Source organism: Aristolochia californica, unplaced genomic scaffold (assembly GCF_029961685.1).
Source record: "Aristolochia californica isolate CCGP_79_NKW_82.1479 unplaced genomic scaffold, dmAriCali1.0.hap1 SCAF_8, whole genome shotgun sequence".
Lineage (NCBI taxonomy): Eukaryota > Viridiplantae > Streptophyta > Magnoliopsida > Piperales > Aristolochiaceae > Aristolochia > Aristolochia californica.
In genome coordinates this window covers 27646091-27661958 of record NW_027182279.1, presented here as the reverse complement: position 1 = coordinate 27661958, position 15868 = coordinate 27646091, and the positions used below count along the sequence as shown (strand labels likewise).

At 36.0% G+C, this 15868-nt stretch overlaps 1 pseudogene; it reads right to left on the bottom strand.

The window, feature by feature from the left end:
- Nucleotides 1-233: 233 nt before the first annotated feature.
- LOC137938371 (general transcription and DNA repair factor IIH helicase/translocase subunit XPB1-like) overlaps nt 234-15868 on the bottom strand; it is a 29770-nt pseudogene continuing 14135 nt past the window's right edge.

The window sequence follows — 15868 nt, the reverse complement described above, 5'->3', positions numbered from 1 at the left end:
CCATGTCAGGAACTGCTTAACCTCACAAGCCTAGTGTGCAATCCACGTCCAATAGTGACAACACACAATTCGCTAACCAAAATGATCAAGAAATGATGCTGCATAAATGCACTTTGTATATACAACAAACAACTTAGCTACGCTGAAGCAGTTGCTCCGAAAATCATCCACTTAAGAACCTGTACTCAGAAAGAGGGTCTAGGTCACAGTTCAAAATAGTTTTCCCTCATGGTCTAACAACTAAAATTATCTAATAGGTGAGAGTTTTGGATCGTAGCCCATACTCTGTTTCTATAGTTTTCCCACTGGTCTATAGAAACAACATTTGTTGCTAAACAGAGGCAACTCTTTCATATTCGACAGGCTGCAGAGATACCAACAAGAGACGTCCCGGCCCCACAAGGAAGAACTATAATTCCTGATCTTGCTCTTCCTACAATTTACTACAAGTTCACCCTCATGCTGAAAAATCTATAATCGAAACAAAAAAGACCAAGCTACACAGAGAAGTAAACAAAATAATGAAATCTCAACTTTAAGACACAAATGTTTAAAGAAAGGTGTGAACCTAGCATCCTATTTAAGAGATCATTTCTTAAATGAAAGCCTCTGGGTATACACATCCAAGGTGGTCTTCTTCAAAACCAACATTATTTCTAACAAGTGACTGACAATCGACAGCTTGCACCCACCAATTGAGGGCTCATACCATGAAGAGGCTCGCTCATGTTAGAGCAAATTGACAGCCTCATCATTGCCACATTATTCAATCCTCTACATAGGACAAACTCCTACATAACTCAGCAGCATGATGTCTTTGCAAGTGCAAGCATGTGGTAGCATTGACCAACCAACTCTAGGCCACCTCTTGGGTGGTACATCCAAAGCTGGCACCCTCAAAATAGCAAATAATCGAACACAGGTTCTCGACATTGCATCTACAAGGTCAAGTAATATAAGAAGAAAAGTTCAAATATAAACGTACAACAAATCAATATGCTTGGACAAGATGCAAAACACCAATCAGTAAAATGTAGTTCAACTAATTTGTGCCAGAAAACACAAAAACCAAGGCACAACAAGAATTTTTTTTCAACGACAACAAGTAAAAAGAAAGAATTTATTAAGAAATACATGGAACAGCCAGACTATTTGATAGGAGAAAATGAAAGAAAATGTAGAAAAGGATTATCAAGAATGGATATGATAATATTATGCTTCATTAACATATTCTTAATATAGAATCTTATATGATATAGATCGCGATATAAGATATCACCAAGCACTATGTCAGTACAACAACTCCAAATGACTGGCAACCACAACGGAAGTTCTGAAATTTAAATTTTTTCATCCAATAGCATCACCACCAAAGTTCCTGATAAGTTACTTTAAATAGACCATGTCAGACATTTGGTATTCCACACTACAAAAGAGAGCAGCCTACTTCCAACTACATGATTCTTTAAATTTTTGGTAATAGAAAAATCAGTTGAAATTGCACCTATCATGATGGAGATGTCCACTGGTAAGCATGATTATGTTTGGCCTATGTGACAATCAGTACCAAGATGAAGTGAGATTATACATGAAATTGGAAGAAATCATGGATAACCAATGTGTGTAATATCCAGTTCTAGTGCACTAGCCAATGTAGCCTCTCTGAAAATTCTACACAATGTCTTCAACAGTCTCAACTATTTTGCTGGAGAGTTATATTGACATGAAAAATATTGTCTTACAATAGGCCTCACCATCTCCAAACATTTTACTGAGACTCTTTTCCTGGTATGGGCGTGGCTGAGCCTTCAATTCCATGTTTAAGTCAGGGTTCACCTGCAGTTAGCAACATCAAGTCAACAACATACCCATGATGTGTGACAAGGAACAAAACTGGCAGAACATCAAGCATTTGTGAGAAATAAAGCTTACTGTATCATTTCTGAAGTCATACTCCTCCAACATGGGATAATTTAATGCATTTGGTAAGCACCTTTGCTTGACACTTTCAACCTGTAAATGTTTAAGTTAGGTCAAAAAAATTATAACCACTAATCACTTAAATATACATCATCATTCATAGACCACCCTACCTGAGCAGGATCTATTTCAAAAGAATGGGTTTCTTTCTCTTCAGCTACTGCTGCCACATCAGCACCAGTGGACAACTTCTGATGACCACCACCATCCATTTCACTCAAAGCTTTGCTAACTGTAAATACATCACTTCCTTGTGAACCCTAAACAGTAGATCAAGAGTTTGCATCACCATCAGAATTGTGTCAAAGTTCTCATGATCTATCATAGAAATTTAACCATTTATCTGAAGGTTTAGCCATAGTGACAAATAATCTCTCCATGCTGCAGTGTGATTGTGGCTTTGGAGATGATAGTTTTGATTCACTATGCAGTCAAAAAATGATTAAATTATTTAACAACACAATTTTTTTTTTTCAAAAGAGATGTTCAAACTCCACTTCCCTTCTATGAAAAAGAAAAAGAGCAGAAGTTATTTTCTTCCACTGTAACAAGCAAACAACTTCATGATTTAAATGGTAAATTCAACCATTTTGAATAATAGTAAAATATGTAAAGAATAGGCATATAGATGAATCCATAGAAACTCCTATGTAAATTTTATGTCACTCGCCAAAAAGATAAGAGAAAAGACTAAAAATAAAAAGGCACAACTTAGAATAACACCTCAGAAAAATATAGTGGACATGCATGAAGAAAATAACAGCAAACTAAATTACCTCATTGGAATAAATTCTCTCTTTAGATATAACCTCGTCCTTCAGCAAAGTCTTCAGCACCTGCAAGTATCATTTAAAGCATAAGTTCCAAATTCCCCTCATGACCATAAGAATAATAATAATGATAATAACAACATCAATAATAATAATAAACCACTTGTGATAGAATACGAGACCAAATTCGCACCTCCGGGAAAGGGGACTCCACAAAGTACCAGTTCTTCTTAAGTACAAGTTTTACTTTCCCATAATTAGAAGTTGAAGCATAAATGAAATCAATCATTTCTTTAGGGAGCTTAGTCTTTGATAGCTTGTTCAAAACAGTAATTATAGCCTCAGTCTTGAGCCCAACAGAAACAGCACCATACAAGGAATGAGGCGCCAAGTTATACTCATGCATAGACTCTGGCCTGCACAACATTTTTCCAACAAAATGAAAATGAGCAACCACACAGAGTTTTAAGTAGAAGAAAATAGAAGGACATCTTAAATACTGGCAAACGGGCTTAGCAATTGCAATGAGGAAATCATTGGCTTGCTTATACAACGGTGATAATGTCTCAAGAAAGATCCGGCCATCAGCGCAAGCCCATAAAGGGCGGTTTGCATGATCAGACTTTAATTCAAGTTTAGAAAATCCCCTCTTCGTCAGTTCACTTTCATCTTCATAATCCATATTCCGTAGCCATAAACACAATTCAAGCACCTAAAGTAAACTAAAAACAAAAAGCTAAAACAAAATTTAAAAAACGAATAAAAGTAATACCTTCACGACGATCCTCATCAAAATCTTCGGCATAATCAACATCATCATCAACAACAGCAATTCGATAATCCTCCTGCCAAGAAAAAACAATCAGGGGAAGAGCAAGAGAGCAACCAAATACAGAACGAGAGTTGGGGTTTCAAAATTATAAAACCTTAGAGGAAGTCCTGAGCTTCTTACTAGGCTGACCTTTTTCCCCTGCAAATGAAGAGACATGAAGACATTTTAGCTCGTAGAGAATTGAACCATAGGATTGAATAATTAGGAGAAAGAAAGAAAGTAGTACCATGTGTTGTCTTTTTAGTCTTTTCTATCCAGTCTCTTTTCTAAATAGTCTTTTTAGTCTTTTCTATCCAGTCTCTTTTCTAAATAGTCTTTTTAGTCTTTTCTATCCAGTCTCTTTTCTAAATTAATAGTCTATTTGCCATCAAGTGTTGTCAAATTATGGATGGCTTCTGAGTCGAAATCAAAGTTTTCGTGTTCATCTTGGGAATAACACTGAATAGTCTGAGTTCCAATTCTTGTGGATCCAGTTTTACTGGAAGCATCTGAATCGTTCTTCTCATAACTTTGTTCTTTTAAGTAGTCTTCAAAATATTCTTTCATCATCTTATTGATTTCCTCTGGGTTTGTATACTGCTTTTCTGTAGGCTCTATCTGTTGTTTGTCTTTCTTTTTCTCTTCTGACATTTTTGGCAAATGTCTAGCCATCAATGGTCTTGATGAGTCTTTACTGGCTGCCGTTTGAGTCGGACTAGCTAGTGAAAACCCTTCACTAGTAGGGATCTGGTTACAAATAGTACCTATTGCCTTGGTTTTTAGTCTTCTGTTTTCTTCTTCCAATTATTTGATGTATCCTTTTAGGAAGTCATTTTTCTCTTCTAGAAGTCTTCTTTTCTCGTTCAGTCTTTGTATGGTTCTGGCTAAGGTTTCACAAAGGTCACAGAAAATAATTCTTTTATTATCCATGGCAACGCCATAGGATACTTGATCTTCTCTCACATGTTTCAAGGAAGGGGCTATGTAATAATTTGTCCCTATTGTTAACTTGGCTGCTTCTAAGGCTTCTTGCAGATTATTAAAACCTTTGTAAATGGGTCTTTTAAAATTTTGGATGCTCTCAACAACTTCGGTCCAGGAATGGAAGACTCTAGGAGTATGACCTTGAAAAACTACATAAAAATTTAAACTTTTCTTTTTTTGAAAAAAATATTCTGAAAGCCCATTTATGCTGGCTAAGAAATACTTCTAATCTTTTGGAATTCTTTGATAAGAAAGCTGTAAGTTGTCTAGTAAACATTGTTCTTCTTTTGTTACCGAAATGCTTGGTAAAGTTTTAAAAGTAATATTAGATTTAGGAAAAACTACTAATTTCTGGCTACCAAAATTAAGAAATTCTTGACCATAATTATTAAATCTAGATGAAGTTGGTCTGGAGGATGGTCTGGAAAATCCATCTGTTCAATTAACCATACTTTTTTAGTCAAAAAATCTCCTACTAAGAGTATCAGCGAGACTATTATTCTTACCCTTAATGTGTTCAAATTCAATCTTATACCCATTTCCTGTAATAATATCTACTAGATTTAGCCATCTTCTTCTGCTTATTTTATTTTCTTTACTTCTTTTGAAATATTTAACTATAGCTTCGCAATCTATTCTTAAAGTGAACTCTTGTTTGTTAATAAGAAATAATCTAAATGATTCTAAAGAATAAATTATTGCTAGGATTTCTGAGTCTATGCTACTCATATTTCTTTTCTCTTTAAATTTCCAGCTAGCATAACTACAATTTTTTGTTTGCTCTTTCTCGCTATACTTATGGGGTTTAGCTATAAGAACACCACCCCATCCTAAATTACTTCCGTCAGTTTCTATTATAAGGTAATCAGAGTCTAAAGGCATTTGTAATTTGGACAACTTTTGGATTTTTTCTTTAACCTTTTTGACCAAAATTTTATCTTCTTGATGAAAGAATTTTTGGCCTGTTGGAGAGGTTTTTCCATACAAAGGGCCAATGATTTTTCCTATGTCTTTAATAAAGGGTCTAGCATAATTGACATCTCCTAAAAATCTTTGAAGTTGTTTTGTATCTGATAGATCATCTGGCATTTCTAAAATTTTCTTGGAAATATGTTCTTGTAATTCTATCTGTCCTTGTCCTATATTTACTCCTAAGAATTTTATATATTCTTTAAATAATTCAATTTTTGTTTTGCTAATAATGATTTTTTCTTGCATAAAAGTGGCTGATACTAATTGTAAATGACCTTGTTATGGACTCAATAAGACTGAGTCATCTACTTTACTTTTATTATTTATGTTGCTTTTAATTTCGAATTTTATTGATTTGTAATAAGACTTAAAGGTAGGGGTAGAATTGGGTTTAATAACCCTAACCTATGTTGATGTTAATTACCCTATTTAAGGGGTAAGGATGGAGAAATAAAGCAAGTTCGGAATTAGCATAAACTAGGGTAATTTAGGTTCCTTCTAGGCTCTCTATTCTAGGGTTCTTGGTGTGAACTCTCTTGGGGGTTTGCTGCATCCATTGGGGAGTCTTTGAGGAGATCTTGGAAGGAAAAGGAGGAGGAATCAGCCTTCTCTTCCATGCTGCAATAGTCATCCATCTCTTCCACGAACCAGCAGTGAGGGAAGAAGGATTTGGTTGAGTCTTAGCATCAAGAAAGGGATTTTCGAGTTGCTGAATTGAAGGAGGTCTTCAAGAGGTATTTTTGTCTATCTTTTCCGAATTTAGAAGAGCTAGAGACTGCCCTCTTTACATTCAGCATTGGTAGTTACATGAATTCAGAAACCCTACTCATTGACGTGAGGTATAAAGTGGGGTTTCATAATTGGATCCTTAAAACAGTCTCTTGCTGGAATTGGTGCATTCATAATTAAGAAAAGGAAACTCCTTTTCAAGGGGAATGAATTCAGTAAAGGGAAAGGGGTTGTTCTTGAGTAATTACAGCAATTAAACCCTCTTCACATGAATCATAAAAGAGGGGTTTCATATCTGAGTGCTTAAACAGTCCTTTAACTTGCTGGTTGCATCTATAATTGAGAAAAGGAAACTCCTTTTCAATTATAACGTGTGAGGGAAGAAAAAGAGAGTTTCTTTTCACAAAAACGTGTTAAGAAACCCTCTAACAGTGCTGGATTCATATTCAACTCGCCGAGTTACTAGATCCATGGCTAGGGACTATAACAACTTGGTATCAGAGCAGGGTAACCCGGTAGAGAGAAGCACCAATGAATACTTTGAATTGCTTGAAAGAAAATTTGATATTGTCCTAGAGAGGTTCTCAAAAATTGATATTGATATGGAGACCTTGAAGGGAAGGATGGATAGCATGGAGAATGGTCTAACTACTGGCAAGAAATTTGCTGCATTGGAGGAGAAGTTCACTCTCAGTTTGGAAACTTTGAAAGGAAGGATGGATAGCATGGAGACTGGTCTGAGCACTGGCAAGAACCCAATTCCAGGAGACCATTCGCAGATCAGAGGGGGAGATGAGTTTACTAGACACACGAGTTTCTCGGGTCAGCAAGGACCCTTCATTCCGGGGGGACACCTCAACCATGGGGGAGGGACTGTACCCCTCATTCCAGATCAGAGAGGAGGGGACCATTCGTATAACAGAGGGGGAGATGAATTTCCGAGGCGCATGAGTTTTTCAGGACAGCAAGGACCCCTCATTCCGGGGGGACACTTCTACCAGGGGGGAGGCACTGTTCCGAGGTATACTAAAATGGAATTCCCTACTTATAATGGGTCAGAAGACCCTTTGATATGGTTGTATCGATGTGAAAAATTTTTTAGCCATCAGCGAGTCCCAACCTATGACCGAGTCAACGTAGCTGTTTTCCACTTACTAGGGGAAGCACAACTTTGGTACCAGCTAGTTGAGGTTGATAGCGAGGTGGTAGATTGGGATGAATTTAAGCGACTGTGTTCTCTCCGTTTTGGTCCTCCGGCTTACAGTAACCCTTTGGGAGATTTGGTTTTACTACGCCAAACTAGGGCCGTGGAGCAATATCAAAAATTATTCCAGGAAAAATTAGCACGAGCCAGCAGTATGGTACAAGTGGATCAGCAAGTTGCGCTATTTACAGCAGGACTGACAGAGGCCTTAAAGCTTGAGGTGGAGCTCTATGCACCTGTTGACTTATCCAGCGCTATGAATATAGCTCGTGCTTTAGAATTGCGACAACAGGCACAACACAGGCGACCTCCAGGGTCAGGGGAGCGCATTCCTCCGAGAAACAACCCGGGTATTACTTTGACAGGGGATCTGAAATCTAGTCATCCTACAACTCCTTATATAAAAAAATTGACAAGTGCTGAGATGGCAGAACGGCGGGCTAAGAATCTATGTTACAACTGTGATGAACCATATCGGGTTGGGCATCAGTGCAAAAGATTGTTTTTGATCGATAAGGTTGAAGATGAGGATATCGAGGTGACAGAGGATATGATTGAGGAAGAACCACCGGACATCTCCCTGCATGCCATTACTAGGCAGCAATCGGCCACAACTACGCAAAATGGGAGCGGCTCGACAACTTTCACCAGGACTACCCAGCTTCCGAGCTTGAGGTCAAGCTCGATCTCCAAGGGGGGGTAGATGTTATGGACTCAATAAGACTGAGTCATCTACTTTACTTTTATTATTTATGTTGCTTTTAATTTCGAATTTTATTGATTTGTAATAAGACTTAAAGGTAGGGGTAGAATTGGGTTTAATAACCCTAACCTATGTTGATGTTAATTACCCTATTTAAGGGGTAAGGATGGAGAAATAAAGCAAGTTCGGAATTAGCATAAACTAGGGTAATTTAGGTTCCTTCTAGGCTCTCTATTCTAGGGTTCTTGGTGTGAACTCTCTTGGGGGTTTGCTGCATCCATTGGGGAGTCTTTGAGGAGATCTTGGAAGGAAAAGGAGGAGGAATCAACCTTCTCTTCCATGCTGCAATAGTCATCCATCTCTTCCACGAACCAGCAGTGAGGGAAGAAGGCTTTGGTTGAGTCTTAGCATCAAGAAAGGGATTTTCGAGTTGCTGAATTGAAGGAGGTCTTCAAGAGGTACTTTTGTCTATCTTTTCCGAATTTAGAAGAGCTAGAGACTGCCCTCTTTACATTCAGCATTGGTAGTTGCATGAATTCAGAAACCCTACTCATTGACGTGAGGTATAAAGTGGGGTTTCATAATTGGATCCTTAAAATAGTCTCTTGCTGGAATTGGTGCATTCATAATTAAGAAAAGGAAACTCCTTTTCAAGGGGAATGAATTCAGTAAAGGGGAAGGGGTTGTTCTTGAGTAATTACAGCAAGTAAACCCTCTTCACATGAATCATAAAAGAGGGGTTTCATATCTGAGTGCTTAAACAGTCCTTTAACTTGCTGGTTGCATCTATAATTGAGAAAAGGAAACTCCTTTTAAATTATAACGTGTGAGGGAAGAAAAAGAGAGTTTCTTTTCACAAAAACGTGTTAAGAAACCCTCTAACAGTGCTGGATTCATATTCAACTCGCCGAGTTACTAGATCCATGGCTAGGGACCATAACAGACCTATATGTTCTTCAATAGTTTTGCTAAAAACTAGAATGTCTTCTATGTAAACTAGAACAAAAGTGTCATATTTTTTAAATATATTATCCATCTTTCTTTGGAAAATTGCAGGTGCATTATTTAAACCAAAAGGCATTACTAACCATTCAAAATGTCCTTCTGGACATGTGAATGCCATCCATTCTATACTATCAGGGTGCATTTTTACCTGCCAAAACCCTGACTTGCAGTCAAACTTACCAAATATATTTTTATCTTGAATTTTATTAATTAGCTGAGATTTATCTGGTATGTTATAACTATCTGTAACAATGTTATCATTTAATCTTTTATAGTTAATTACCATTCTAGATTTTCCGCTTTTCTGTTCACTGTGTTTTCTTACTATACAGGCTGCGGATCTATGGGGGCTAATAGATTTTCTAATGGTTCCTAAATTTTGTAGTTTTGTGATATGAAGTTTAAAATCTTCCCTATCTAGGTTAGTAGCTTCTATATTGGCTGTTTTAACTATATAATTGGGATTTAATAATTCTAACCTACACTGTATATGATTATTATCCCAATGTTTTAGGGGATTCTCTCCAAAATATTCTAATTGGTCTAATTTGTCTATGATCTGTTGTAAGTGATGTTTATCTTTATGATGAACGTTAATTATTTCTAAATATAGTTTTTCTGTGTCTAAGAAAGTATAATCTAAATCTATCAATCTTTCTATCCAATCATCCATATCTTCATCTTCACCCATTACCTCTTCTGGATAATCTTGAGGACTTGGTAATTGTTGGATGTAGGTCTCGGGTTGAACTGACACTGGGACTAAGCCCGTATGAACTACGGCTTCAGGAAAAGTCTGAAATTGTTGAATAAGGACTTCGGTTAAAGCTTCATCTATTTCTTCATAACATAATATTTTATTTTATTTTTTTAAAAAGGTGTGAATATATTACTAAGAGAGAAAAAAAAACATACTAAACAGGACCTTCCTCCACAACAACCTGTTGGAAAAAAACACCCATTTTAGCCCGACTATCCGCCAAGTGATTTGCGGATCTAGGAATATAATTCCACTTGCTCATAACATAATAGTTTATTATCTAATTTAACTATATTGTTGTCTATTTGTTGTTCTAATGCGAGAATAGTAGGGTTATTGAGTTGTTTACAACTACCTGGAATTTGACATTGACTACAAACCTTCTATAAGAATATAAAGGTAAAGTAAAATAGATACAATTAAAAATGAAAAGATTACAGATAACTATCACTAAAGCTATTAGAACAAATATCATGCGTCTAAAATTCTGACTATAATATTAGCAATTAAAAATATATAAGATTCTAGAATATTTTCTAATTTTTCGGGCAGAAAGACAAAATATCCAAATAACTCTATTACTATGATTCCTAAGAATAGGATGCTAGAATAAGTTCCTATAGTTTAAATCTTTTACCGTAATGTAAAGCTTTGTAAAACAGGGCTAAGTATAAGTAAAAGATAGGTAGGAAGAGTAAAATTATTCTAGAAAACTGTTTGATTAAATTATAAACTAGCCAAAAAAACATAAACGGTACGACGGCGTTGTGACTTCCGAGAGCGATGCTTGGCTCAAAAGAGGCAGAGGCGTCTGTCAGGACGTAGCCCTCACCCAGTAGTTTCCAGCCTAATATACCTTTTATGTATAGACACACAATATATATAGATATTCTTAACAGACAATAAAAGCAGTATGGATTAAACATGTAAGAACAATTCCTAGGGTAATCAAAAGCACAAGCATAGAAAGGATTTTTGAAATCAAATAGGATGTGTAATTCCCGAGAGGCTTACTTTAGATCAAAGCTGTTTAAATCTTTATTCTCACTCCTTCAAGTATAGGGAACCCAAGACACAGAGAGGTGTGCAATTTCCTAGCACTGTAATGCTTCTGCCACAGGCTCCAGCATTTAGTCCCAAGATAAACAAAGCCCTCAAACCTCCTTGGGTATAAACGGGTAGGAACAAGGGACGCATGGACCGTGAAACATCAGAGGAATGCAACAATATTTTTACTCTGTGCTTGGGATTGGCCATGGATTAGAGGAGAGAGGTACATACTTAAACAGACAAAGATCTAAAGTTTCCCCTTAGGGAAGTTCTGAAGGCTAAAAGAAAATAACTGGGATGCACACTTACTTTGGAAGCAGGAGTTGGTCATAGGTGAACTCAGAAAGAAAAGAAAAGGAAGCTCATGGGTGGAAGATCAAGGAGGAAACAAAATGCACTCTTTCATTCATATCTTGTGAAACATACATAAGGCTATTTATAGCCAAGGGTTGCCGACACTTGGAGACAAAGGGAATCACCCAGGTGCTCATTGGGCCCCATCGTCAGTGAGTTTTCTCTTATTGCTTTCCAGGTGTGCGGTTACAAAAAATAAACTGTACAAAAAGTATACAAAGTAAAAAGGTACAATAATGGAATCTCTCTCTCTCTCTCTCTCTCTGTCTCTCTATCTCTCTCTCTCTCTTTTACTAAATATCTTCTTATCTTGAATCCTATTAATTAACTGTGATTTGTTTGTTATGTTATAACTATCAGTAATAGTATTATCATTTAATCTTTTATAATTTATAACCATTCTAGAATTGCATCTTTTTTGTTCGCTATTTTTTTTACTATAAAAGCAGCAGATCTATGAGGGCATTTACATGCCCTGAAGGACATTTTGAATGGTTAATCATACCGTTTTATTTAAAGAATGCACCTGCTATTTTCCAAAGGAAAATGGATGACATATTTAGTAAATATGATACTTTTGTTTTAGTTTATATAGACAACATTTTAGTCTTCAAAAAAACCATTGAAGAACATATAGGACACTTACAATTAGTACTAGCCACATTCATGCAAGAAGGAATCATTATTAGTAAAACAAAAATAGAATTATTTAAAGAATACATTAAATTCTTAGGAGTTAATATAGGTCAAGGACAGATAGAATTACAAGAACACATTTCCAAGAAAATTCTAGAAATGCCAGATGACCTATCGTATACAAAACAACTTCAAAGATTTTTAGGATTAGTAAATTATGCTAGACCCTTCCTTAAAGACATAGGAAAAATCATTGGTCCTTTGTATGGAAAAACTTCCCCTACAGGCCAAAAATTCTTTAATCAAGAAGACAAAAATTTGGTTAAAAAAGTCCAAGAAAAAAATTCAAACTTTGTCCAAATTACAAATGTCTTTAGACTCTGATTACCTTATAATAGAAACTAATGGAAGTAACTTAGGATGGGGTGGTGTTCTTATCTCCAAACCGCATAAGTACAGTGAAAAAGAGCAAGAAAATATTTGTAGCTATTCTAGTGGAAAATTTAAAGAAAAAGGAAATATGAGTAACATAGACTCAGAAATCCTAGCAGTAATGTATTCTTTAGAGTCTTTTAGAATATTCATTATTAATAAACTAGAATTTACTTTAAGAACAGATTGTGAAGCAATAGTCAAATATTTTCAAAGAAGTAAGGAGAATAAAATAAGCAGAAGAAGGTGGTTAAATTTAGTAGATATTATTACAAGAAATGGATATATAATAGAATTTGAACATATTAAAGGTAAAAATAATAGTCTTGTAGATACATTAAGTAGACGATTTTTTTATTCTTTCCTTGTCAATTGAACAGATCGATCCTCCAGACCAGACGCCCTCAAGGCCATCCTCTTCTAGATTGAATAATTATGGTCAAGAATTCTTAAATTTTGGTAATCAGAAGTTAGTAGTTTTTCCTAGATCTAACATTACATTTAAGACTTAACACAAGAACAATGTTTGTTAGATAATTTATGGCTTTCTTACCAAAGAATTCCAAAAGACCAAAAATATTTTTTAGCCAGTAATAATAGCCTATCAGAATATTTTTGCCAGAAAAAGAAACGCTTTAACTTTTAAGTAGTTTTTCATTCCTGGACAGAAATAGTAGCAAGTATTCAAGATTTTCAAAGACCGGTTTACCAAGGATTCAATAATTTACAAGAAGCTTTAGAAGCAGCAAAACTAACTATTGGTACTAATTACTACATAGCCCCTTCACTAAGATTTATCAAAAAAGACCAAGTATCTTATGGAGTCGCCAAAGATACTCCTACAAAGATTATTTTCTGTGAGCATTGTGAGACTTTATCCAAGACTATTTCAAAGATTAAATGAAAAGAGAAGATTCCTCTTAGAAAAGAATGCCTTCCAGAAAGAATATATTAGCACTTTGGAAGAAGAAAATCGCCAACTCAGAGCAAGATTGACAGGTAGTTTCTCTACCTAGATACCTACTAGTGTTGGTCATTCACTAGCTAGTCCAGCTCAAACGGTAGTTGGTAAAGACAAAAAAAATCCGTTGATGGCTGGACATTTGCCAAAAATGTCAGATGATAAAAAGAAAGAAAATCAGCAGACGGACCCTGACGAAATTAAAAGAATGATGAAAGAATATTTTGAAGAATATCTCAAAGACCAAGGTTATGAGAAGAATGACTCAGAAACATCTAGTAAGACTGGATCTACAGGTACTCAGACCATTCAGTGTTATTCCCAAGAAGAAGATGAAGATTTTGATTTTGACTCAGAAGCCATTCATAATCTCACAACGCTGGCTGGCAAATAGACAAAAGCAATGAGAAGACTAAAATAGAAAAGAAGATTATTTTCAAAAAGAATAATAAAGTTAGAAAATACAAAAGACTATGATAACATAGAATAATCTCAACAACACCATGGTTTCAGCCAGACAAAACTATGGTTTCAGCCCATGGTTTCAGCACAAGGACAGAAAATTCCAAACGACAAGACAAGCACATGGTTTGAGAAGACCGCTTTCCAGATCATTAGACACCCATAGTTTATACCCATGGTTTTGTAAAAGGTTGTGGTTTTGATTTTTGCCCGCTGTTTTGGGCACCTGGTTTTTGACTTGTAAAAAGGAGTGTACTTTTCTTTTTTTGGCTTTGCATAACTCTCACCGTCCACCTGGAAGATTCTGGGGAAAGTTTATCGGCGATGGGGCCAATGAGCACCCGGATAAACACCTCTTTCTCCAAGTGTGTCAGCAGAGTTTGCTTATAAATAGCCCCCCTTGTACATTACAAAGGATATGAATGAAAGAGTGAGCTTTCCTAACTCCTTGCTTCCGATGTCTTCTACCTTTTCCATCCCGAAACTCTCCTAAACACTTTAGCTGCAACGTTTTCAAAGTAAGTCTTTTCTTTCTCTTTTAATTTCTACAGTTTAGGGGTCTTCCCAAAGGGAACTCCTCAAACCTTTTTTGTTTAGATTTGTAATGGTTTTCCCTTACTTTGGATTCATTTCAAGTGCTTAGAAAAAGCATTGTGTAACCCTCTGAAGTTGCTTGGTCCAGAGTTCCGATTATATGCCTGTTGTTGTCCACAAAGACGTTAGGGATTCTTGAATTTTTGGAACATAGACGGAGCCCGTGGCTGAAGCTAATGCTAGGGAAGCACACACCTCTGTGTGTCTTGAGTATTTGAGACTTGTCAAAAACCAGACAAAGATCTAAACAGTAAATGTTTTTGGAGCTACCTTCTGGAAGTTTTTACAAATCGATTTTACACCCTTCTTTTCTTTCCTCTTGCTATGCTTATCTTATTAGTTGTAATTGCTATTGTATTTGTTAGTCTTACTCTTATAGCTTTTATAGTTTGTTACAAAAAAAAAAAAAAAAAACAAAGGGTATTTCAGGCTGGAAACTATTGGGTGAGGGCTAAGCCCTGATAGGCGCCTCTACTGAGCCAAGCGTCACTCCCAGAAGCCACAACGCCAACGTACCTTTTATGTTTATTTGGCTTGGGTGAGGGCTAAGCCCTGATAGGTGCCTCTGCTGAGCCAAGCGTCACTCCCGGAAGCCACAACACCAACGTACCTTTTATGTTTATTTGGCTTGGGTGAGGGCTAAGCCCTGACATGTGCCTTTATTGATCGTTTTGGCTCTGAATAATACCAATTCAGGGGGATACCTACTTAACCTGGTGTATCTAAGGATCTCTCTCTCTCTCTCTCTCTCTCTCTTTCTCTAGCAAGAGAAAAAGAAAAAATCTTATCCACAGCTAGTGGACAGTTGGCCTGATTTAATTTAGAGGGGGTACTAATTTAATTTAATCTAGTTTGGAGTATTTAATGGTGAATTATTAGGAGATCTTTTTATTACTTGCTTTCTAGGTATAAATATTTGCCTAGGGGTTTCTACTACTCTTCTGCAGGAATAAAGGGATAATGTAAGACAGATAATACTAAATATGAAAAGATTACAGATAACTATTGTTAATGTTATAAAAACAAAGATCATGTATCTAATATTCTACCTATAATAATAGCAATTAAAAATATGTAAGAAACTAAAAGGTTTTCTAATTGTTCTGGCAGGAAAAGAAAGTAATTAAATAATTCAACCACTAATATAAATAAAAACAGGATACTAGTATAAGTTCCTATATTTTAAATCTTCTACCGTAATATATGGAGTTGTAAAAAAGAGCTAGATATATATAGTATATAGGTAATATGCGTAAGATTATTCTAAAAAACTGTCTTAATATTTTATTAACTAGCCAAATAAACATAAGAGTACAGCGGCGTTGTGGCTTCTGGGAGCAACGATTGGCTCCGAAGAGGCAGAGGCGTTTGTCAGGGCTTAACCCTCACCCAACAGTTTCCAGCCTAATATACCTTTATGTATAAACACAAAAACAAACACGAAGCCACACAATCTATAAA